General features: G+C 44.0%; 1 long non-coding RNA gene across 1 annotated transcript in view; it reads right to left on the bottom strand.

Moving 5' to 3' along the window:
- LOC135907315 (uncharacterized) overlaps window positions 1-26,037 on the bottom strand; it is an 87,451-nt gene that overhangs the window by 7,879 nt on the left and 53,535 nt on the right. Inside the window, exons 3-4 of the long non-coding RNA XR_010565972.2 lie at window positions 11,150-11,287; window positions 11,018-11,085 (exon numbers count right to left, since the gene is read on the bottom strand). This is a non-coding gene — a long non-coding RNA (uncharacterized lncRNA). The remainder of the gene's footprint in view (window positions 1-11,017; window positions 11,086-11,149; window positions 11,288-26,037) is intronic.

Here is a 26,037-nt window from a genome sequence, read left to right as displayed (position 1 = left end):
ATTGAGAATGTTTCTGCGCAAATATACGCATATTAACCCAATATTTGCGCAAATTACGCCATATTTTGCGCATGTTCATTACATGTGTGTGTTTTCTGGTGGAAAAGATTCACTGGAGAGCCAGTGCGATGCCTGTATTTTCCTTTACTTTCGGGTGTCGGGACCAGTTAGCGCCTGCATTTCCGGAAAGACAGACTGGTATGGTTCATAAGGAAGTCTCGAAAGCCAATTTCATACACACGTGAAAACGCGATCGCGACAACCTCATCTGTCGAAGGATGGTCAAAGAAAGCTCAGTGAGTCGCCCACGCTGAGAGTGAAAACTTTCTGTCAGAGTTCGCAAGGGCGCAGATGCTTTTGTGGAAACAGTGTATCAGATTCGCTGCAAAAAAAAGAGATGAATTTATTCCTTAGGCTTTATTTGCTGAAAAAACTGAGGTTTATGAGTAAATAATGTAGTCATTCACTTAAACAGCCTAGGAAATTTGGCGTCCTCGTAGGAAATCTATGTGTATTGAAAATTTTGGATAATGGTTTGTGTGTAGCGCTGCAAGTTTGTGCATTTGACTTCCCCGTGGAACGCTGTACATGTGCAAAGTGGGAGCCGCGTTAGGCGAAACCAGGCGATTGAAATACGTTCTTAGGATGCGTCGTTTTGCGAAACGCTCAGCAAAGGGCTGAAGATAGAATTCGCAATGCGGAAAACTAGAAACAGTGCACAAAGCAAACAAAAAAAAGAAAGAAGATGGTGACGGACATAATTCGGGCGGTTTAAGGATACTCTCAATTCAATATTCTACTTAGCAATGGATGTACGGTACAATGACTGTTCAGGCTATGACGCCGCTCCTCAACTCAAGATTGAATGGCGCAGACACGAGCTTCTTTTGCTAGATGAGTTCTCATTTAGAGCGTGACCTACTGGCATTTGAACAGTCCACAGATACATAATCATTTGCTGATTATGTCGTAATGAATGCAAGAAGCATTCCTGAAAGCCCATGACTTTGGTTTTATTTGTAAGCGAGCATTCTTTCTACACAGGTCTGAAAACTACCGATGACGAGTGCGACCAGCTTGCAACACTGTGTTGTGTTTAAGCAATACAAAAATGTACCTCTTCTGGTTGTACAATACTAATTCTGATAAATGTAATCCTAGCATGAGTAGTTATGTCAAAATTCACATTACCATTCACATGGTTTAAACTAGAAGAGCAAGTTTTGAAGGCAATGGTATGTATATAAAACCCTATTTTCTACGTTAACTATGAGCCACGCACAATTGTAATGTTGTGATGGAATTAGATCTTCAGTAAATAATTTGGGAAACCTGATTAAATTGGGATATTGAAGCTATCCTGCCTTCAATGCACACGCAATAAGTAGGATACATAAAACTACCACTGGAGTGATAATATCGCTTATCTCAGCAATGGTTAGGTGAACTTGTATAGTTTCTGAGAACACCAACCTTCAGCTTTATCGCCATATGACGGCAAAGAAGAAAAACTCATAAAGATTTACTCACAAATTATAATTTTGCTGCAAAGCGTACTAGGTTCTCAGGCTCGGCACAGTATTACTGAGCCCGGCTCCCTCGCACTAAATATCACCAAAATTCAGCTCAGCCCGGCTCAGTGGCACCCAGACTGACCGAAATGCTTTTGAGGCGCGCTCACTCACCAAACTAAAGTTTTGCTCAGCCGGCCCCACACGGACTTAGAATCACCAAAATACTCTCTGCTGGGTCACTCAGACTGACTCACCAAAATCAGACTGAGGCATTCTACATGGCCTATAGGGTGCCCTGATGCGCACAGGGTGACCGCCATTTTCTGGCATCCGCTGGCTGCGGGGCGCGAGTTGGAATAGCGTCCTGCAACCTACATGCGGTAGCTTGGACTGCATGTCACGTTTGATATCCATTCCTTTTCTGGCCTATATAAATTTGAATGCGAAGGTTCAGTGGCGCATCTTTCCGTTGGAAATGAGCATTATGAAACACGGTTCTAGCGCACAATTGAACACGGACGAGGAGAGAAAGACAACACGAACGCCGGACTTCAACTGAATTTTATTCATGGAAAACAGGGCTTTATGTACACAGGGGGAGGGAGTGGGGGACTGCTAGTTCGCAGGACCACTCAAATATATTTCCTTGGTCTAGGCAAAGGTCATCAGAGGTGTCAAACCAAAATAAAAAAGAAAAACTTTTCCCTCTCTTTTTTACATCACTCAGTACAATCTTGCTCATCTCCCGCCCTACCTAGCTTATTCGACACACCCGTTTGCCCTGACATAATCTATTTCTTTTGTCCCGAGTACAACAGAAGGAGCACTGACGCAGCAATCGTTTTCATTGGAGATACAAAAGGCTTCGAATATTTCCCCTTGTTTCTGATTGCTATATTTGCGCAACACACGTGTTCGTTCGAAAAACGCCTTGCATGCTGGCTTGTGCGGGCAACGGCGAATGCGGTCGGCTAAATGACCAGCGCCACTTAATAATGTAGCATTTCTGCGATGCTCTAGCAAGCGTTCATTCAGACAGCGCCCGGTTTGGCCACTATAGCATTTCCAACAGGTGAGGGGAATACAATACACAACGCTTTTTCTCACATTTTTTTTCTCACATGACTTTTTCTCGCATTTCTCATTGCGTTAACTTTTCACTCTACGATTTTTTTTTATATTTTCCACTCTAACCCCTTACTGCAATGGCTCAGGGCGAAAGGAAGTATGCAGGTCAGTGAATTGGTGACACTGTTGTGATTATGTTTTTTTTAACGATGGGTGACAAGGACGACAACAGGCAACAGTCGTACAACTTCCTTGCCGTCGGCGTCGCGCCATCCCCGTAAAACTGTTGTCCCTGTTCTGTCGTGGTTACACTATCGCCATCACACAGTCCTAGCCGCTGCTTTTACAGCCAGCGGCGAGGTCAATATTCCATGCCCAGAGACTAGTCAGATAAATACGGACATCACCGAAAGTTGATGAAGTAGCCGAATTATCAAAGTAATTGCTGCGCGTGTGCGCATGGGCCGCATTCTGACATCCACTGGGACTATTACGCATTGACGCGTACTTATAAAAGAGCTCTAACAAAAGGTAAGACGACAAGATGTGCACCTCGTGTATCAGGAATAAAGCTATAGAGAACTCAAGCGTCAGGAAGTGCAGTTACTAAATGATTTTATGTTGAAATACATTAAGAACAAGATGATTACAAACAGCATATTTCAGTGCAGGCTTAATTGAACTTGTGATTATTATCTCTTACTTTCGCACTTGTTATTGACATATACAAAAGAAAGGTAATACTGGTTGCCATGTCTACAAGAAATATAAACGCCAGCCCAGTTTTGCTTATGCAACCACTAACGTATGAGAATGCACAGCCTCTGTCTAAAGTGAGTGACTACCAAAATCTTAGTTATTGCTTCCCTGTGATCTTCGCACGTGTTCTGGCATGGTTCGTCTACTTCTTCAAGGTATTTAGTGAGGGAGCACAGTGGCGATTTCATCCTGTGTGCTTTGTTCGTAAGCTTTGCAATAACACCCTTCAAGTGATTTCGTAGTTATTCAGGGCGCGAATCACTTCACTGCTTCCACAGATCAAGTGCTGCAAAAAACAGAATCTTTGAGAGTTTTCCACGACGAATATTTATTGATGGCTGCCCCAAGCAGGGCATCCTTGTAGTGCGGGCAGCCTACGGACTACAAAACACTTCTGAGGTGGGAGCCTCTAAGGTAGTATAAAATGCGACATTTCCGTTGGCGTCTGCGCCACAATGAACGAAATATCTGAGTGGTCATTTCCTTCGTGAAAACTTTCTGAGAGGGCGTATTCGCTGAAGAAAGGAGTTCAACAAAATTTTCTCACGGTCATAGCTGGTCGTCCAGTGGGTATCGAGAAACTGGCTCGCGCTGGCAAGCCTCAGAGCGTACTTCAGATCATATGCAGTTGAAGCTGGCTTTATGAGGCGCATTAGATAGAGGAAGCTCTCGAGATAATCTCGGAGAAGCCTTTTCTTAAGAAAAAAAAAACCAGTGCTGTTTATTGCTGCAGAGAACTTTGTGCAGGCGAAAAATCACTGTCGTAGAAGTAGCACGATGGACGAGCTTACCTATGCTATAAAATGGATTAGGTGCTCCTACGAACGCTACATGTACACGCAAATTTCGTCAACAGCAACTTGTCCACCTGATTTTTAAGCCACGCGACCCCTCTTTTCGGGTCTCTAGCAAACGACAACACCATTCACCAATTCTCAACCTTGTTGGTACACTGGGGAGTGCCAAACCCATGTATTCTGCAGAACGACCACGTTAGTAATGCCAGTCTGGCGGCATCGTCGACGCCAGTATTTAGCAAGAGGATGGCAGCGGCTTCACCCGACAGCGGTCTTCGCGGCACCGACACCTTCAAAGAATGCATCACCCTAATCTGAGAGCGTGCGAATCAAGGCACCCTATGTTGGCCTGCAGACTCTGCCGGTCTCTACAATACTCACGAGTTCATTATCAACATATAAACATATAAATGTACACAATGACTTTTATTAGATATGATCGAGAAGCAAGGGGGTAAATGAGGAGACCAGTTTTTTTAATCGTATCATAGGAAGCCAACAAACTTTCATATTAGACGTATAGCACATGCCGAGCCATTACAAACGCCTAATATTTGACCTTTATACTCAAGTAAGTGTCTTGGAGAAGTCGTGGACAATGTCTTTCACAAATTAATGCAGAAGACACAAGTAATTCATTTCCTTTGCATTACTACGTCTTGTAAAAATCACTTAAATAAGGCGCGCGATCTTGGCATTGCTGCTACTATTTCATCTTTGGGGTAAATGTTCTGAAGGAATACTTTAAGCAAATGTGTACCCAAAATCATGAAAGGGGCTCACAGATGCAATAGCACACTATGGTATAAAGGTTATAAAAAGGGATAAGGTGCTTCAGAAAGGCTGGCCAACGTTTCCATAGGAGGACCTATCTTCGTCAAAGGCGGCGTCGTCAACCTCGGCATGTTAGTTTTAAAGGGCTAGTGCAGAGACGTCACGTGCGGTTGTTGTCGGTGGCGGTTGGTTGTAAAGCGAGAGAGTCCAAAGAGAATGAGCGCTGTCGCCTTACGTCTGTGAACGTGGTTGCGAAGACGACTGGACAAGAGCGGGAGAATGGGAAGGCGGAGATAAAAGAAAAGAAAGAAAAGGAGAGGAAAATGAAGGGTGGACCTCGAAAAACAGAAAAGAAAGAACAAGAAAAGAAAAAAAGATGCGCATGGTAGGAGGGGTTGTTGGGGAAGCGAGAGGTTAGGGAGCATTCAAGGGTGTCGTTGGTGGATTGTTTTTGTGGCTTTAGAACAGCCGGTCGAAATTCATACTCGTGGAGGCTTGCTTAACACGTGCACAATGAAAACGTGACCTTCTGTAATGCGAGCATTTTACTACCTTTTATCATTGCGCGGCAGAAGGACAGGTTTGCTGTTTTCCTTTTTGAATTGTCGGGCATCGCGCCAGGCGCTGAGAACTTCGCAAGACATAGTTCGTCGTCATCATCAACAGCAGTTTTCCGACACTACGTGCCATAAATGTAAATGCGCAGTCCCCAATTGTGATAATGTTGACGTTCATAATAGTGGTCAGTCGAACTGAACCCCGACACCAACCGCATAGAAAGAAAAAAAGGACTAGGAGGAAACGCCATCTGACCATCTTGGTGTTTAGCGATGAAAATTTAAAAGAAATGTTCATTTGAAATAAGCCCTAACAAGGTGACGTGCAAGTGGTAATTTTACCCGATTAGCACCAGGAGTGTGCGCGAGAGAGTAGACTGTAGAGCACATTATGGGGACCGATTGTGACGAAGGGCCCACTAAGAGCTACTGTGCACTAAAGTCTATCTATAAAAGGCGCGGCGACCCTGGAGAACCTAGTCCCCAAAAGTGTGTGCGCAGACGGGGCCCTGAGAGGAAGTAGTGGGGCGTCCTGAAAGCGGGCTGGCTTGAGGAGGCCAACAACTATAAGTCATGCTCACTCCTAGTATTTCTTTTGCCGTCCATCGAATACCAATGTGTGCACGAGAACACCACGCAGCCAAAGTTCATTCAAACCACGATTTCCTAGACCACTGCTAAATGTCCACCTCACGTTGTTGTTCTCTAAGGCTGCGCAGGAGACTGACCAGTTGGACAGTCCGGTCGCTTCGCAGAAGCAAGAGAAATTCCACTGATTTGAGAAACTCCCTATAAGCAAACAAGCAGTGTCATGATGTGAATCACCAGTCGCACGGAACACCAGCTATAACCAGGTCCGCAATTAGCAAAAAGCGCAATGACAAGAAAATAAGGGAGGGATCGAAGAACTACTGAACGGTAAATGTAACAGAGCCGATTAATCTACAAAACTCAATAAATTCGCACGGCGTCATCTTGCTCGCTTCTCGAAATATCTTTGATTGCAAGAGTTGAAGGGTACGCTTGCTCGTCATGCAATCCTCGCATGTGTTTGAATTTATCGTTCCTCGCATTGAGCGTTGCCCTACTTTCCTTCCAAACCTGTCTTCGTCATTCCGCGGTGGCGCACCGAGTACGAATACGTGAAGCAGAGGCAATACAGTGAGGGCAATTGCAGGCCGTTGTCATGACTCTCGACGGAGAGGAGCCAATTTGCAATGCCGAAACTGTGACAAGGACGGGAATAAAACAGGCGGCGCATGTACTGAAGTGTGGGAGGAAAAGAGGGGGTTCCAGGTGCGGTGCGCAGCCAAACAACGCGAATGATGGTCACGCATTCCCATACTCGATATGCTTTTTTTTTTCTGCACTCGATTGCTCTACGCACCGCACCGCATCCCATTTCCACAGTCACTGTGCATTAAGCAATATCTTTTTCTTTCTAAAGTTCGCAAAATAAACGGAAGTCACTCAACTAACTTACAACATATATTTTTTATTGGGGTCCTCACTCAGACACAGCTAGACCGAAATTCTCCTCTGCCGGGCTCTGTCCGAACTCGGATTCAACAAAATTGTACTCAGCTGGGGCCCCAAGTGCACTTAGGCTTAGACAACTTCTAGTCAGTTAACCTCGCTCCGACTCAGACTCAAGGACTTGTCTGAATCTGAGTGAGTGTGAGTGGCACAAATCATGAGCGAGTTTATCTACTATCGTCACGATACATTTGTGCATCAGCCTGTGATTACTATGAGGCATGAAACTGATGCGACATGTCAGACGAATGTAGGGCGTGAAGGCCGAATAAAGCATTGCATAACAAGCCGCGCTTAAACCCATTGTATTATTAAAATACGCACAATTTATTTCCTCACAATGGTCTTCATAGAAATCATGCCGCAGTTCAACAGAGCGTTGCCCTGCTCCAAAGAGTGGAAATCATTGCAGTCTTACAATGTTAGTGACATTGGTATAGGTGCCCCAGGTTTTTGTCGTCAGTGCACTGTCCGAGGAAACAGAACTATGTGCTAGTGGAATTCCTGGAAGTAGTGCTATCTTGAACTTTTGAACTATAAGGACGTTATATTAGGTACACGAGTAGACTGAAAGCCTCTGCACGTACAGTTACGTTTATCTCTGGAAAACATGCGAGAGCCCAACATACGTGTAGATGATGCCTCCCGTCGGCAAAATGTGTGCGTCATCGGCTATTTACAGCAGCATTAATAAACGCTTAAATAGTTTAGGAAGGATAACTGTGAACTCCTAAGCTGCGGCCAGCTGGCTCTGTCGCGCTCAATACGAACATCTCAACATACAGTTCCATGGAGATTCCATGAAGTAGATGCCGTGCTGGAGGCAGAGTGTGCTATTAATGGGACCACATACACAGCTCGTAACCTTCCTCCACATAATGCAAGGACATTGAGTTTTTTACGGTAATTAATACGAGTGAGAAGAACTACGAACCTAACTACATGAGATGATGAATTAAAAGCAATTTTCTCTTTTTTGTAAGAAAAATTATTCATATCGATCTCTTTTATCATCCTTGTAAGTACGTTAGTGATAGCGCAAACAGTTGATAACCATATCGCGATGCATGGGCTACCGTTATGATTCGCACTGCTAAGATTTGCTGTTTTGTTAGCAAAAGGCACTGACGCCAGAAAGGCAGCGGTGTGCTTCAGTGGTGATGCATTAGTACCACAATCCCTAAGGATGGTGTGGAATCGTTTAAACTTAAATACATAGAGCGTCGCATGTCATATTTAGTCCTTAACCTCCGCGTTGACAATAGCGTAAACTTACCAAGCCTCCTCGAATTACAGAGGGTGTCGCCGTTATTATGCACGAAGTTTCAAAGATGATACGCTAGTCTGAGGGAACGTCGTCTGGCTGAGCATTGTAAATCAACGCGCATGTGTTCATTCCTGACAATGTACCCTATGACATGTTCATGCTGGTGTCCTTACATAGTTTATGGAAATCTAGAATGGCCGTGAGACTTGCCGAAGTAAATGCCCGGCCTGTTAGAGAATACTTCATTGAACGCATTTGTTATATTAAGGAAATGTATAATTTGCAAAAAGAAAAACCAACATGGCTCAGTGTGATAATTGAGCTAGCGAATTTCAAGCGTTTTTAGCCCTGTGACTGCCAACCAATGGCAGAGATGTTGCCGTGACCGCTGTCTGTTAAAATGTCTTGTTTTGTAGCCTTGTTGCCATGTCGGTAATAAAGAAAAAAAAATCTATGCATGAGCAACTCCTGGCGATTATTGCGTACTAACACTCAAATAAACGTGCACAGCGGAGCCACCAGGGATGAGACAAGCTTACTTTCCCACTAAGCCTCCTTGGTGTTGCAATGCAGGGTAAATTTATTGAGAGAGCAATTATATAAGCACTACAGCCGAGATTTTGTTGTTCCTAGCACCATTGCTCTGAGATTCCCTGTATACTGCAAGCGCGATAAAATTCATCACCCAAGGCAGAGGTGACGCAGGCGTTAAGCCCTACCCATACCTGGGCCGATTCCCAAGATAGTACAATATCGGGCCGACCCGAGGCAGAAGTGAAGCAGGCGTTAAAGACTCCTTGTACGTGAGCCGATCGCAAACATACCGGATGCCGTGCTGGAGGCAGAGTGTGCTATTAATGGGACCACATACACAGCTCGTAACCTTCCTCCACATAATGCAAGGACATTGAGTTTTTTACGGTAATTAATACGAGTGAGAAGAACTACGAACCTAACTACGTGTAATGGTCTAATTAATTGCTAGCGCTATCAATGATTCCCTTTCGGCTGTAGCTGACATAGTTCCTCTTAGATTTCACTGCCTTGTCTCTTCACTAGAATATTCAGCAGCCCAGCCTAATTAAATAGGTCATTTTGGTGCCTTTTGCGACTTTTACAGTCTCTTATTTAACATATTGGTCATTTGAAGTGAAACATACCGGTCTCCGAAAATGGCCATCGCCGATTCTCCTGTAAAAAACTTGTGCTAGTTGCTGACCGTGTGAATGCGGTTTCAAAGTATTTTTCTTCAAACAGAATTTTGGTGGCGAAAGCTGTCTTTGAAACTTCCGGGAAGAAGCAACGGTTGTTGGAGGTACATCTTTTTTTAAAGTGTGAAAGTAGGTGTAATGAAAAATCTTATTTTATAATGGTCTAATGGAGTGGTTCTTTCTACTGAAGGCATAAGAGATATGCTTATGGAATTACGGGTTTTTTTGGCTCAGTAAAAGAAAAAGCTAGAAGTTGTGTATTTTTAAAACATTTTGCATAAACATCGTTAATGTTTACACCATAATATTTTGCTATATGTCTCGCCGCAAAATGCTTGCCACGGAAATAATGTTCAACTGTAAAATCAAGTACATTTCTAGAAAATTATTTCCAAATTCGGCAAGGAGTCCCTTTTTCATGACGTTGACAGCAAAGTTATTAAAGAATAAGTAAATCTGAAGTTTATTTATTTATTTATTCACAATACCTTAGAGGGTCCAGAGGCCCCGTAACGAACAAGGATATTATAATAAATGCAAAATATACAGGCCAAGAAAGCGAAAGGGAAAGCATTGCACAGGGCTAGTACAGAAAAAGCAGCAACAAACATAAGAGCAACGTACAAAAAATAATTACAAATACAGCACAAATGTCTGATACATGACTGAAGAAAAAAAATAATAAAGCAGGGGTTTACAAAAGACAATAGCCAAAAATTGGGATATTTATACACGAGGAGGTTTAACGTTACGATGTCACTTGCAAATATTCGCGCAGCTGATTATGGGATGAATGATGGTTGCATATGGATGCAATATTATCGGGAAGACCATTCCAAAGAACGATGGCACGTGGAAGGGCTGATGAATTGAAGGCTTGTGTTCTTGCATGTATGCGCTTGATGCTGTACTGATTATGTAAACTGCTCGAAATGCGTGACGGTGCTTGTAGAGGTAAAGTAGATTGCCTGGTGCAGTGGCGATATTTATGAGATAAGCATAAAAGAGCGATTGAACGACAAATGTGTAATGGCTCAAGCGAGATATCAAGTTTTACCTGTGTTACGCTCGAGAGGGGACTGTAGTTACGTGTAATGAAGCGAGCGGCCTAATATTGTATGGATTCTAGTAAATTTATTAGATATTTTTTACGTGGGGACCAAATGGATCGTGCATATTCTAGCTATATTCTAGTTCAGAGTTCCATATTCTAGTTCAGAGTTGAAATTAAAATGAAACATTACAGCCATCAAGATAAAGATATGAATACCTGAGAGACCTCACTACGCGAACCAACCTTTGAGCTTTTAATCTAGAGATTTAAATTGGAGTAAATTTTGCTTGTGTCAACAAAATATTTTTTTGCAGTCCACAAGAAATCTTAGCGGTAGGCAAATTTTGTATTACGTCATCACTGTGTGTGTGTGTGTGTGTGTGTGTGTGTGTGCGTGTGCGTGTGTGTGTGTGTGTGTGTGTGTTTGTGTGTGTGCCATCGACTTTCAAACAATGAAAAGAAACATTTAAAAACAAATACCTAGAGAATAGACGTCCAAGTGCTTCAGCCGATGCAGGTCAAATTTTCCCAACAGCTTGCTAGTAATCCTAAAAATATAAATAAAATAGAACAATTACTGCGCTTTTGGACTAGTAAACGCGATGACCTTACTTCTTCCCATTTTCAAGGTAAGCTTTCATAAAAAAATATTTGTTTTGGTGTAATCGTGTGTATGACTTCCACTTCACATTCCACATTGGTGGGTCCGTTCGTCTCATAGGTCCATATACGCTCCTTGGTATTCAAGAACTGGAATGGGAAGGGGCATAAACGCATTAGCTGGCCTTTGCTCTTTTTTTAACCAGAAATAAAACGTTCTAATGAAAACAGCTTATTCCCCTTAAAACTGATCTAATGAAAAATTCCGAGGACATCGTAAGCGAAATACCCAACCGTTAGGCTCAGAAAATCACACTTATTCAATTAACGATTCTGTCTTAAGCGAATAAGACAATCGATGTTCGATAGTTCGCCATGAAAACTGGTACATTTTGTAACCGCAGTCGTAAAGCTTTAAGTTCTTGCCATTCTAGGTAGCGCATTATGAAAATATGTGATAGATAGAGCTTCCGTGAACTGCAACTACACAGTTAACCGCCAAAAAACGCACAGGTACTTGTAATTTAGAATGCTGTGCAGGGTGCCCGGAATTTCAACTTGTCTGATTTCGCTTCCTGGAATTGACAGAAAAAAAGATAACGTGGAACGTGTGAAAGCGACGGAGAATAAGATATTGCAGTAAAGCCACGTATGTCTTCCTCATTTCAAACGCAGAACACTCGGCAACATGCCGCGCCAGTGACGTATACATGTTTAAAGCGCTAGCTTTCATCCTGAATGCTCTAGTCCAAAGTTCACTATCTGCTATGAAAATCTGCCAACAGCCTCATCCGCTGAAAAAAAAATCGCATATACCTGTACGCCTACCACAGGTGGCAGGCCGAACCCTTCGACACTCCGAAGCATTCAGGGTGAGGCGCATCAAGATGTGGCAGACTTGCTTGACCAGTATGAAACCATGGCGACTATATTCAATTGAAGGCATTGCCGAACACAACAAAAACCGCGAGGGACATTTGACACGCGGAAATATTTCTGCAGTCGGGTACTCGAGACCTTCCACTACACGAATTTGTTGGATAATGCACAGCGCCTTCTTGTGTCATGAAACCAAAATCAAAGTGACGGTGTAGCAAGTTTAGCAGACGAGATGAGTCCTTTGTTTCGCCACGTGTATGCCAACATATGGGACTGAAAGAAGCAAAGTAGCATTAAAGAACAGCTGTTTTCGAAGGGTCACATTAATGATGTTAGCATGTTTAGGGTAGTTCACGCACTTTCGGAGGCTAGCTTTGTTTCTATTCGTGTGTATTTCTCTGATTGTGATCTGTTGTCAGGCCTTCCTGCATGGTTCACTAGTTAGTTCATTGCGAACTGGGTAGCGCATCGGGCTGTTGTGCTGAGGGAACAGGGTTCAAAATGAAGCGTCAGAACACCTTGGGTACCTGAGTATATACGTGTATATACGTGTTCAGCTCCTCAACGCGCCTCTTTTACACCGATGCCGACACGGGTCATTGCAGATGCGGAAATTTGTAGGCACCGATGTTCAACGAAACACTTTGACGCCGACTTGGAGTAGTGGGTAAGTGTGACTTCATGTCTTCTCATGTTCAATGAACTTGTTGAATACCAGCTTGGGTGACGGAGTATGTACCAGTAGATGTGTGCCACTATTTAATGAACGTCTTTGACGCAAACTTGGGTAAGTAGGTATGTGCCAGTGGGAATGTGTCCCTCAGAAAGCGACTAAGAAGGTCCTTGACGTTTCTTTAATGATGAGCAGAGTCGAATCCACTGCACAATTGTTCCTCAAGGACACTTACCAGACGCTTTAGTTGACTCCGCTATAAATTTGTTGCGTATGTGCCGTTTTTCACCGCACGTCTACACAAACACTCCAGGGAACTGAATCAAGTTAGCGCTGGTTGTGTGCCTCTTTTCAATGAACAGCCCGCCAACATGGGTCACCGAGTATGTGCCACTGATTGTGCGGCAAGCAAAGACAGCACTTGCAGCGTCCGAAAACAATTGCACGCTATGGTTCTCGTTTCGGAGCTCATGATGGTGATGATGTCTTCTTGGCATCTCCTTTGAAACGAGGCGAGGAGTAAAAGTCACCTAGCCTGCTTGATTTATTCAGACATGTCATGTTTTTATCTAGCATTTTATATACATTTCCTTATTATTTTTTTCCTCCCAAGTCTAGGTTATACCACTAGCTGTGACTGTGAGGGACTATGACTGTCCGGTCGTATTATTCTCTTCCCTAATTTTTTCTACCAATATTCTAAGCGTCTCTTACTTTTCTCGCCTGCTGACCTGTTGATGCTGCCATCCACTTTAAACGCAAACGTTTCTGGAAGGTCGTGGTGGTGGTGGTAAACATTAGTGAACGGAGGGAGGAGGATGGCTGAGGGATCGGGCTCTAGTGAGGCCCTGGGCCTGCTTGCCCTTCTCCGCACAGTCCACCAGTACAACCTGTCAGTCAACGTCCCCAGCCCTGAGCCAGGCCGTCCAGTCAGTGCCGCTGCTGACCGGGAGATGAGGAAACGGGAGCGAGGTGCACTCCCACATTACGTGCATGTGTCACTGTTTGTGAACGAAGCCTAAATAGGTGGCTTTCCTTGCCCCCCATGATTTTGCTAAGGTGTATGCGACCAGCGGTTCTCACTGAGTGAATGCCTTCCCGTTATATTAGCATGTGCCGAGTGGCCTGCAGATTTTTACTCGAGCATGTATGCCTCTTCGACTTTAGAATATAATGCTTTGGTGTGTTTTTGACATTAGGCAACCGGCTTGAGCGTCAAAAAGCAAGGCACTGCCCTTTGTGTTATGGCACGGATGTTCCCTACTAATTCCTTTCCTCTCATTCTTGTAAATCTCCGTGGCCCTTTTTGTTGACATTCTCACTTTCTCTCACATTCTTTCTGATGACCCCTAGTGGTCTATTTACACTTCCAATTACCATGTACTTCGTCGCCAACCTTCTTGACATTTTCATCCATTCCGTATCTACGCTTTTTTTATCCGTCTATCCAAGCATCTTCATAAATGTTCCTTAGCCTTTCTTGAAAGCTCGTTTTGCTTCGCGCTTCTCTGACTTCATAAGAGGAGCAACCCATGTCCCCCTGCAGAGCCGCATTTGTGGTGTCACGATAAGCTCCCAAAGCCAACGCCTACGGATCTTTCGTTAATGTTAGCGCTATGACCATTACTTCTTTCCAGATTCCATGCACCTTCTTATATTTTTTTGTAGTGCCACAGTGCTCCTTGTTTTTGTTTTTTTTACAGTGGCATTGCTCTTCGCCTTTATTTTCAGATTATATTGCTTGGTCCTTGAGCAAGCCTTTTCTTTATATATGTATACGCCCAGGTATTCATATTGCTTGACCATGGGTATGATTGCTGTGGAAATGACGCCACGTATTTGCTCGTATCTTCATTAAACATAATAATCGGCGATTTCTCTGTGCTAACATGAGACCTAGATTTGTCGATGCGTTGCAGTAGATATTCGCAAGTGTGTGTAATTCTGTTCCATTGTTCCTTGGTAGCACTATGTAGTCCGCATACATAAGTCCGTACATCTCCGGTTGCACCATTTGCCCATTACACCTGCAGGTTAAATAAAACCCTAATTCGCCGCTTTTCAGTAGTCTTTCTATGGCAATAACATAAAGCTGGAACACCACTGGATGGAAAGGACATCATTGCGTCAGTCCTTCGTTAACTTACTACTTCATTTCGCCCTTCCCATAAAACTTCTACTCGCTTTTCTCTCTATATTTTCCTCGGAAGTTCCACCGAATTCTCATCCATGCCTTCGTGCTTGAGATTATCCCATACCTACATGTATATGTTGTCGTAGGCTCCCGTAGTATGTAGAAATCAGGCGCGTACACAGGATATTTTTTGGGAGGGGGGGGGGGGGGCAACCCAGGGCAACTTCTATGTAAATGAAGGGGGGGTGGGTACTTTACTATTACAAATGTGAATAACATCCACCATTTGCTATAAAAACGCGCAAACCCACAAAAACGAAATGAAATAAGGTGTATTTTACAGGTATACGCTTATGCGATACACCTCTCCTTTACTTGGCAAACAAGGAACTACGTCAAGAGGGCTTGCGCAGTGAAGAAGCGCAGAAAGAACAGTGTCAAGAACAAGTAAAGAAGCCAAAGTGTAAAATAGATTACTTTACTACAGTACGCCTTAAAAAAGCATAGTTGGCAACCAAGGCACACAAACTGCGTGGAGTTGTACAACTCCGCGCACTGTTACTTCGCCAGCCGACCACAGAACAAACAATAGCGTGGTCATGTGGCCTTTTCAAAATGGCGTCGTACTTGATAGCTCCGGAGCGTCTGCTATTCTTGAAGAATCTTTTCATCGGTGTAAGCAACGGGGTGTGCAACAGACATGGACAAAGTGTATGAAGTATGAGCATTTCACTCTTCACAAGCCTGCAGTACCCTTCCTTTCACTGCTCAACCCGTTTTACTCATGAAACTTCACTGCCAACTGAAGTCAAACTTGACAGTGAATAGTTGCAGCAAAGCAAGCATGTTATTTCAGTTCAATAAAGAATAAGGTTTTGGACATTCCGCTATAATAGGTGAGGTAAAGGTATAAAATTACGCGCTCATAAATTCATGTTTGCGGTTACCGCCTTATTTGGTAAAAAGGAAAGTTTGAAATATAGAATAATTTGCAGCCTCGCGGAGGCGCTGTGGCTGGTGGTTATGATGGCATGAGCGGGGCTTCACTGGAGGCTTAATTTGTATCCAACTATAGTAGCGTTTTTTGAATTAGCTCTTGAAGAATTTAGAGAAATATATATGGGGAACAATCACAATTGTTTTGGGTCACTCGTTTACTGCTCTATCAGGTGAAGTGTCGCAACCGACTCCTATTGTTATTTGGGTAGTTACATAACGATGCATGGCTGCTAGTCCAGTTCAACCGCGTATATAGGGCGCAGGGCCGTGCGATTCTAGAAGTACTACGCCCACCGCGGAAGGTTAGAAAACACCTACATAAGCACAGCAGATAAGCGGCCACGTTAGGCGGCTCAAATGATGACTTTATAAGCGTCATTCAGAACACATGGAACTGTTCTCCACTTCCTTTTTCGTTTCTACTTCCTTTTTAAATAAAAATTCTTGATCCATAAATATTTCTATATACAACGGTTAAATTTGTTAATTTTCGCTTTCCCTTCCTGTTAGGCTGTTGTCTTGCCTGTCTGCCTTAGTCGAACGCCTCATTTCTCAACTCCTTGCGACTCTTGTTTCCAGTTGGTAATTTTGCACGAAAATAGGCCTACAATTAGGCAAAAAGCTGGACGACATAACAGGTTACAGTCATATTGCCCGTCAATTTAAGGGTTATTGCAGGGTTTGATGATGGACGCTGTCTCGTATTATTTTATTTTCTACCTTATCTAATCCACATCGTGCGTATATGGTTCTGAGAATCTGTTATCGTCACGGCGAGCTGTTACTCGAGGAAATAATGAAGCAAAAGGAAAAGTTGAACGCAATTGGCGTTTTCTCTGGCCGCAACTAGTTCCACGTGCATACAGACTAGCTGACCCTGCATGAATCGAATCCCATTCCTGGTCCCTGGATTAGTCTAAACAAAGAAAGTTAAACTATCAAAGCAAAAGCGGGGCGTGACCGTCGAAACGTCGGGGACAATTGAATGCACCTCGAGTTAATCGCGTGGGCACTGAATCGATGAGGAAACTGGCCTTCACACCCCAGGAGATTCCGATAACTACCGTCATCCAAAAGGACTGGAAAAAGCAGCAAAATGTTGACCGCCGAATTGCTGTCAAGTTTAAACATTTATTTGGTGGCACTTTAGGAATGTGTGGGAGAAGTGGTGGCGTGGGCGGGGAGGGGGGTGTATGCGTCTTAATTTCGGGAGGGGGGGGCGGGCCCCCCCTTGGGTACGTGCCTGCTAGATATTCTATTCATAAAGGTCCATTAGGATCTACAGAAATCTCTATGCCCTGAGTGCAAACGTGGCATACCCTAGGTGCCTGCGTCGCCAGAACCCATTCTGCCATTTCCCCTGGACGACATTTTTTTGCCACCTACTTCGATAGTTCCAATTTCATTGCTTGCATTTCATTCTATACCGGCGTTACTGTAAGTGGCCTGTACAATCTCCACTAAGCTTTGGCTCTTTTGCTTTTGTATATGAGGTTCATTTCCCTTTCACGCTATTAAACCAGAATTTTTTTTCGTTCTCCTCACTTGCTTTATAGCATTAGTCAGCAGTGCCTTTCTCTTTGAACTGAGGTTTCTGATTAGCTGTACTGAAATTTTATCGTGTCCTGCTGCCGTGGTAATTGGGACATTTTTTTTCATATTTTTTCCAATGAAAGCTTTGTAAGGTAATTTTTGAACTCTACGATTTATCTGTTCTTGTTTGATCTATTTGAGCCTGAATTACCCTTTCTTTCCTGCGGAAGCTATCCCTAATAAAGTCTGTGATGCGCCGCCGCGCAGCCTCTCTTTCCCTGATATCAATACCATTATCTGTCATAGCCGTTCGTAAGTTTTTTAGAGCTCCGAGTGCTGTTAAATTGTTCCAGAATAGTTTTGGTGGGATTTCGTCTCTTTTGCGAATGATAACTTTATGCACCCAACATTCAATTGCACATTTATTTTTTATGGCACGAACTTCCTCACCACGCTTCTCTTTCCTCAGTATTTGTTCTATCTAAAGAGCACCTCTTCGTGTCTTCCCAACATTCTGGCTTCTCGATGATCCCTTGACACCTGCTTATGCTCTTGTATAGCTTGCTTTATTTCTATGTTCCATCCCCCACGTGGTCTCCTCTTTGGAAACGATTTTTCTGTCTGTGCTTGTATGATTTTCTGCTGCAGAACGTCTACGAGTTCCTTATATTCCCAGTCTGGTATAAGAAAAGTGTCCATTTTCTTCTCTATGTTTCTTACGATCTATGTTATTTGCTCTTAATTGATTGTTTGGAAATTATGATGCTCTCGGGTCGTGTTTTGGGTTACTAATTCTCTTAGTTTAATTTTGAGCATCTATCATTGGTACTCAGGCTAACTTTTCCATGGTCCAATAGGATGAGTTGGCCTTGTTCATATATCAACTCTGAGACTAACGCGCAGTCGACACATGACTGCCTGTTTCCGCATTTCCACGTGACCTGTCCATGACACTTATTGCAGCGAAGCTGTTTATGTTTACGGTTCAGTGAAATACTCATGTGTGCGAGCAAAAATATACCATCAACAGCAACGTCTCGTGGCATTGCTCGTTCGATCATCGTCGACTTTGGCGCCTCTCGGCGTAACCGCGCTAACGCGCCCGTGTCACTGCTCCGGCTTTCGTCGTCGTTTTCTTCCCGTGCGGGCTCCGTTACCGCTCCTCATGCCAGGGTTCCCTATTGCCCATCTCACTGCGAGAGCGCTGACGCACTGGCTCTCTGCCATTCGGTACGATAATTTCGGTCTCAAGTTCTTTGCCTCAATATATTTTTCGTTCCTTCGGCATCGCCTTCTTTCAAAGCTGGGTCCGACGCCACTCATCAAGCCAGCGTTCCCATACTGCCGGTGCCCTCTGCAAAGGCGCGATTTCACTGCCAAACAGCCAGTCAGTGCAGCGATTTCGGTCTCAAATTCTTTGCCTCAATTTATCACGAAACGAAAGAAAAGTGACTGTATGTAGCGAATGTGTATAACCAACGTATAACAGGCATGAACGCGAATGTATAAGGATGTATAAAGTGCGTACCTTTGGTCACGATGACCACAGTTCAAGACAATAAATGTGTTCATGCCTTTGTTCGAAATTTTTGGTAACCTGTTTGCCAACTGCTTCGTGGCATCTCCGGTCATTCATTTTCATAGAATAGAATGGCGCAAGATTTGGCCATGGTTAACTGTGGGAAGGTTTTGTTAATAACACATATCTAGCGCTAGAGTACAATTGTAATTAATATATCCGTCTAAATCACCTACGAGCGCGTTGGTATCTCCCCTTAATACCACCTGACCCGACTTCTTGAACTCAGTGATACTGCTTGTAATGCACTGATTCGACTGCTTATATTTATCTATTTATCACTGCGTGTCCATACATCAGCTCCTCCCAGCCACGTGCCTTTTACCTTGCCATCTGCCGCTAATGCACAAACACCCAATACATAACTCTATTACCAGCTACTGCTCCAGACCTTGCCTATTAGCATGCCTACGCCTCCGCCTTTCCTTGACCTAGCCTGTATGTTGCACCCTTCATTACAAAACTGTCAATAATAGGCGGCTGTTCCAAATGTTGTAGATAATTTTCGGTCAATGCATACACGCCAATCGTTTCGTCATGAAAGCCGTTTGAATTCCCAGACATGTTATTATCCGACCCGGCATGTTTATGTAACAAATGTTGCCTTCTCGATTATCATCCTTTGTGCTTCATTTCCTTACTCCTTTTGGTCGAATTCTACCGTTTACTGATGTGTCGCAGCAGTGAATACAGAATCCTTCTTCCTGATTGCCTGGGGCCCTTTTGAAGAAGCTACAGCACACGCCGTGAATTGATGTCCAACGGGCAGGCACGTACCCAGGATTTTTTTTCGGGGGGGGGGCCCGCCACCTCCATCATCATCATCATCATCATCATCATCATGTTTTATGTCCATTGCAGGACGAAGGCCTCGCCCTGCGATCTCCAATTACCCTGTCCTGCGCCAACCGATTCCAACTAGCGCCCGCGAATTTCCTAATTTCATCGCTCCACCTAGTGTTCTGTCGTCCTCGATTGCGTTTCCCTTCTCTTGGTGCCCATTCTGTAACCCTAATGGTCCAACGGTTATCTAACCGAGGCATTACATGACCTGCCCAGCTACATTTCTTCCTCTTGATGTCAATTAGAATATCGTCTATAGCCGTTTGATCTCTGATCCAAACCAATCTCTTTCTCTCTTAACGTTATGCATTGCAATCTTCGTTCGATCGCTCTTTGCGTGATCCTTAACTTGCTCTGCAGTCTCTGCCCCATATGCACTGGCAAAATGCACTGGGAAATGCACTGGCAAATGCATTGGCACTGGACATATTGCACTGGAAAAATGCACTGATTGCACACCTTACTTTTCAATAATAATGGTAAGCTTCCAGTCAGGAGCTGGAAATGTCTGCCGTATGCAATCCAACCTATTTTTATTCCTCTGTGAATTTCCTTGTCATGATCAGGGTTCCCTCTGATTAATTGACCTAGGTAAACGTACTCCTTCACAGTCTCTAGTTGCCGACTAGCCATCCTGATCTCTTGTTCCTTTGCCCGGCTATTTATCATTATCTTCATCTTCTGCATAATAATATTCAACCCCACTCTTACACTCTCTCTGTTAAGGTCTCTAATCATTTGTTGTAACTCGTCTGCATTGTTGTTGAATAGAACAATGTAATCGGCAAACCGAAGGTTGCTCAGATATTTGCCGTCGATCTTTACTCCTAAGCCATCCCAGTTTAATAGCTTGAATTCTTCTAAGCACGCAGAAAATGTCTTTGGAGAAATTGTGTCTCCCTGTCTGACCCCTTTCTCTATAGGTATCTGCCTGCTTTTCGTGTGTAGAATTAAGGCAGCTGTAGAACCTCGTAGATATTCTAACGCGAAAGACGAGTCAGCAAGACGAGAAACCATTTGCAGATTATATTTACAACAACGGTTGCAGCGCTGACCGGTTAGATTCACAGCGCGAGCCTAGTTCGTTCTTCCTTCTCTTTTCTGGAGTGATGGCGCCTACGCGCCTCGTTCAAACAAACAGATACCTCACGCATGTAGCAATATTTTCCAAGCTTTTTGCATAAGCCTTCTGTACTCCTTGATTACGTAGTGCCTCTACGATTGCTGGTATCTCTATTGAATCAAATGCCTTTTCGTAATCTATATAAGCCACATAGAGAGGCTTATTGTACTCTGCAGATTTCGCGATAACCTGGTTGATGACATGGACGTGATCCATTGTAAAGTATCTCTTCCTGAAGCCAGCCTGTTCCCTCGGTTGACAAAATCCAGTGTTAACCCTATTCTATCGGAGATTATTTTGGTAAATATTTTATATAATACTGGGAGCAAGGTAATGGTCCCATAATTGCTCAATTCTTTAACGTCTCCTTTTTTTGTGGATTAGTATAATGTCTGCATTCTTCCAGTTTTCTGGGACCCTTGCAGTCAACAGACACTTCGTATAAAGAGCCGCCAGTTTTCCAAGCATTAGGTCTCCTCCATCTTTGATTAAATCGACTGTTATTCCACCTTATCCTGCCGCTCTTCATCGTTTCATTTCTTGCAGGGCCCTTCTGACCTCATCGCTAGATATAGGAGTTTCTGTATCCTGTTCATTACTGTTTCTAAGTGAACTATCGTGACTCCTCTGGGTATGTAAACAGGTCAGCTTAGAATTTTTCCGCTGCTTTTACTATATCTTCGAGATTGCTGATGATATTATCCTTCTTATCCTTTACTGCATACATCATGGTTTGTCCTATTCCAGGTTTCTTTTTTACTGATTCCAGGCGGCGTTCATTTTTTACGGCTTCTTCAGTCCTTCTCATGTTATAGTTTCGAATATCAGTTATTTTCGCCTTGTTGATCAGTTTTGACAGTTCTGCGAATTGCGTAACGCTGTGCGGCCGCCAGTCCCATACGACCGCGTAGAGCACAGCACTCTGCAATTCTAGACGTACTGCGTTCACTGCGAAAGGTTAGAAAAACACCCACATAAGCACAGCAGAGAAGTGGCTACGTGAGGCGGTTCGACCGACAACTGTAGAAGCGTCATTCAAAACAAGTAATCGTTCTCCACTTCCGGCGGCCTCTTCTCTACTTCCTTTTTAAATAAAAAAATGTTGATCCATAAATATTCTCATAAATAACGGTTAACTATTTTTGTTATTCGCTTTTGCTTTCAGTTTGGTTGTTGCCTTGGCTCTCCCTTAATTAGTAGATCGCTTAATTTCTCAACTCCTTGCGATTTTTGTTTCCAGTTGCCAATTTTGCACGAAAAGTGCTATACAGTTAGGGAAAAAAGACGAGGTAACGGGCGACAGTCATCTTGCTTATGGGTTTAAGGGTTATTGCACGGTTTCATGATGGACGCTCTTTCACATTATTTTATTTCCCACCTTATCTAACCCATATAACGTGTATATGGTTCCGGGAATCTGTCAGCGTCGGGGTGAGCCGTAACTAAAGGAAACAATGAGACAAAGGGATAAGTTAAACGCAATTGACGGTTTCTCCAGCCGCAACTCGTTCCATGAGAGTACAGACCAGCTGAGTAACAGCCGTATCCCTCTCATGGTCCCAGGATCAGCCTAAACAAAGAAGGTTGAACTAACAAAAGCAACAGCTATGCGCGTGACGGTTGAATAGATGGTGACAACTGAACACATCTCGAGTTAATCGCGCGGTTGCGAAATCTACGAGAAAACTGTCCTTCACATCACAAGAGATGCCGATAACTACCGCCATCTAAAAGGAGTGAAAAAGGCAGCATAATGCTGACCGATGAACAGCTGCGAAGTCTCAACATTGATCTGGCGGCGCTTTAGGAATGTGTGAGGAGTGGTGGCGTGGGTGGGGAGAGGGGGGGGGGGGTATGCCAGTTGATTTCGGGGGGGGGCCCGGGCCCCCCCGGGCCCCCCCCTGGGTACGTGCCTGCCAACGGGTATTGCGGCGCTTTCGATAAAATGCACCCCGCCAAGCATAAGAGTGCCTTTGCGTCCTGATCGATGCAGTTCTCTTTTGATGTCCATGACCGTATTATTCATTGCCTTAGCTAGCGTCCAAATTTGCATATTTACTGTAAGCACTGCCCTTTCGATTGAATACCCCTGCCTTTGAACTTCTAGCATTGAGCACAATGCGATTTGTAGTCCCTTTGAAACATTCCGCAAGTCAGTAACCCCTATGGCTGTATGCTTTGCAATTCCAGCCCCTTTTGTGTGCAATACGCCAATCCCTCCGCCCATTAGCACCTCTAGGTACCTCCCCTGCCCTCTGTCCCACATGGGCTAACTCGCTTTCCCTGTCACCTATCTAATAAGTTGGCAGTATTAATTAACCTCGATTCGTTCACCTGCACCTACCCTCTCTCTTATCAGCGGTTCTACTTTACGCATGTTGGAATCTTCAGCTATGACAACTCGAAGCTTTTCCTCCTTCTTGTCGCCGAAACGTGCACCTGAAGCCGCCATGTCCTCGCCTCCTGTCTTATCCTTGCCTTTTGCGTTGTCTTCTTCCGTGACCGGCAAGTCAGTGGTAGCCCCTTTGTGACCACCACTGAAGTTTTCGCCCTTGCTTAGGTTTTCACGCTTCGGAACCAGCACCGTTGGCAGTGCTCGCATCGAAGCGTTTCTCACTGCTTTGAGGAATGGGGGCCCTCAGCTTCATTCATACGTTAGCTAACTTTTATTCTTCTTCCTTCCTCTGCTTTTGTTCACTGTCGAGTTCCTTGTCTGGCTTTCCAATCCACATAGACAGCTTATCCTTCTCCTTCTTTAGACGGTCTACCCGGGACCCTAGCACACATATCCAACGGAGGAAAGCTGCATCGTTCGCTTTGTGTAATGACTCAACCGCGTTTCATCCAGTGCGTGAGAGCGCTCGCCCTCAGAACAACGCACCCGTCGGTTCCCCCTAGTACCAACCATCATCACTACCAATCCGTAGTGCAATGTAACCTTATTGTGGAAAAATACACAATTATTCCTTAGCAAAAAGCCCTGGGCCGCTATTTTGTAGCGATGCCTTATGCCTTATTCTATGATATTCTTATCATCCACCACACGCGGCCGTCCGATCCCGTTGATAATGTGGGCAAACCGTCGCTCTGACCACTGGCCAAGCGCAGAAAGCGTGAAAAAGCATAGAATCGGAAAAGGCATCACTACAAAATACCGGCCCCTGGCAACTGCAAAGAATGCAAAATAATTGAGAGGAGATTGGTAGGCTAACCTAACCATGGAAATAACAAACGAACAATATATAAAATAAATATGGCAGGCGACCCTAATCTTTGACTTACCCGTCTCTTGGTGTCAATCGCACGTCGGCGTTGGTGTTCTTTAGGTTAAGTGAGCGAACGTATTTCCCCTGGCACGATATGCGGGCGAGGGAGGGTAGAACAGGTAACAGGAGCGAAACGCAGCTGTTGGGCGAAAGCGAGCAAGTGAGCGCCGGGGGAGGAGAAGGGCGAGACGATATAGTGACGTGACACCTACTATGCTAGGAAGATGCTCAGAGTATGCCAGGCAGCTGTTTTTCACTTATTAGCCGGTTACATATCATATAACCTTGTTTTATGCGACGACATTATTGACGTAATAGCTTCCGCTTTCTACTTCTGTATTTCCAGGAATTTCACTAAAGTCATGCTCGCGTCGCGGGTCTCGGAAGGCTACGATTCTGAGCTTCGGCATGCGATGATCGGTGAATTAAAATTATTTCTACTTATTCCAGACACTTCAATAACTGAACGGGCCACTAACTTATGCTCTGCTATCATATCTGTAACGAAGCCCATGAATTTTGTATTGTGATATTGCTTTCTATATTAGAGCGGAGCTCTAAACTAGAAGGCTGGAGTTACAAATTAGGAATAGCTAGAGTTAGGAATTTCGGCTGCCGTCGCGATTCCTAACTCTAGCGTTGTTGTAGACAGTTTCCTCTGTCATCGAGGAATATGTGTTGATGTTTACCTTTGCGCGCATGACACTATGCTGATTGATTTAGTTAAACCACGTTGACGGGCTATTTGATTTGAATCCATGATATATTGTGCAAGCGCGACTGAACAAGGACGTAGAAAAAAGCGAACACACAAAGAGAGCGCTGTTTCCGTGTGTCTGTTTCTTCCTACTTCCTCGTTGAGTCATGCTTACGCATTGTATCATTGTTAAACCCCTTGAGGGTCAATTACGTAAAATATACGGCACCGCGAACAAGTCCAAAATGGTTGATGCCGTGTATTTATGGCGCCATCTGTACGTTTAAAAGCGCGCCAATTTCCTAACCTTTTCTTTTCTGTCATGTGCTGCCACTATGTGGGAATACAGGGAATTATTTTCGCGCGTCTCCCTCTCTCGGATTTAGTTGCGTGGAAGTGCTGGTTTCTAACTCCCTTAGTGCTCACAGGGGTGCGCATAGCAAGGGTGCCGCCGTGCGTGTGTTTCGGTTGCCTTTTTTTTTGCACACTCGTGCAAACTAATTGCCTCTGGTTGGCGATACGATGAATATTAGCGCAAGTTTCTTACATGTCTTGCTTTTTTGAAGGCCGCACAACCACAAAGTTTTTGAATACGCGCACCTACGCAGTTCGATTACGCTATGAATGTACATATCAGTAGTAGGCAGGAACATTTGAGTGTGGCGCAATATTCTCGTGTGCTGATATTCAAAGCTTTAAACTAAACAATGCATCAATTTTTTTTTCATTCTGATCAAGTTGTTTCATTTTTTATTGCTGTTATTCAGGAATGCAGAGGTCATATATACCAACGCAAAATATTTTTTTCTCAGTTTACGGTCATCCTAGAAAAGTTACGCAAAATGTTTTTTTTGAAATAAGTCCCTTAGAAGAATTGGAATCTGCAATAAAAAAATCGACGCTGGGCGGTCACATATGGCGATAAATGTTGAGTTAGTAAGCGATTGTTCACAAGTGTATACGGCTGATACTATATTTACTTCGTACAGCTATCTACTAATTTCTTATCGCGATCAGTGCTTAGTCTTTCTGGCGGAATTGCCAGAAATTTCTTTTAATTTAGGGGAAGATTACGTAAATTGTGTGCCCGTTTTCTGCCACGGCTCTCTTATGACGGCGAGTTCGTACGATGAGCCAATTAATGCTCCCGCATTAAAGAAATCGCCAGAGAGGC

This window comes from Dermacentor albipictus, chromosome 7, assembly GCF_038994185.2.
Source record: "Dermacentor albipictus isolate Rhodes 1998 colony chromosome 7, USDA_Dalb.pri_finalv2, whole genome shotgun sequence".
Classification (NCBI taxonomy): domain Eukaryota; kingdom Metazoa; phylum Arthropoda; class Arachnida; order Ixodida; family Ixodidae; genus Dermacentor; species Dermacentor albipictus.
The sequence above is the reverse complement of the archived record's forward strand: the minus strand, read 5'-3'. Positions and strand labels throughout refer to the sequence as shown.